Below are 721 nucleotides of genomic sequence, written 5' to 3' on the forward strand. Positions count from 1 at the left end.
ACTTGAAAACTCATGTCCAGCTAAATCAGCAACTTATGTGAACTTGACAATGTGGGTAAGTTGAGCACAGCAGGATTCAAAACTGCCTCACGTGACTGCTACCGAGGTGCATCATGGGAATTGGCGGTTACGACATGCTCACTTTACTTGGACGTTTTCTAATCGTCTTCTTTGGAATATGCTTTCAAGGTGAGTAACATTGGTTATAACTATAAGGAAAGAGAGCTACAAAAGTTGGAACATGTTTTGAATCTATGGCATGATGTGTGTTTTCTCTTTTACGAAATGTTTGCTTTAGCTAATGTAACTTTAGCCGACAAGGTCCAGCTTGTATGTCATGACCAAACTTGACCTAATAAACTGACATATGGCCTTTTTTATGGGTTTAATGTGGCACTGACCAAATCACAAGTATTGTGCCGCTAGCTTTAAGGTTGTGCACTCACCCTGTTGCGATATTAGCAAGCTAACTCAGCTAATTAATAAGCTTTTTCATATTGTCTCTGTACTTGTAAATTTCTTTCAAGTTCACAGGCTGTTGTATTTTGGTGGAAGTTCATTTTGGCAATATTTCCAATAACTGACTGGATTCAAAAAGAACTTTTTGGCAGGACTCCGATGCTTGTTGTCATCTGTTTACCCCTATGTAATCACTTAAGTTGTTATTAACTGCTGCATGCTAAGCTGCAAGAGTGCACTGAGGACTGAGACAAAATATGGT

This window comes from Oreochromis niloticus, linkage group LG15 (assembly GCF_001858045.2).
Source record: "Oreochromis niloticus isolate F11D_XX linkage group LG15, O_niloticus_UMD_NMBU, whole genome shotgun sequence".
Lineage (NCBI taxonomy): Eukaryota > Metazoa > Chordata > Actinopteri > Cichliformes > Cichlidae > Oreochromis > Oreochromis niloticus.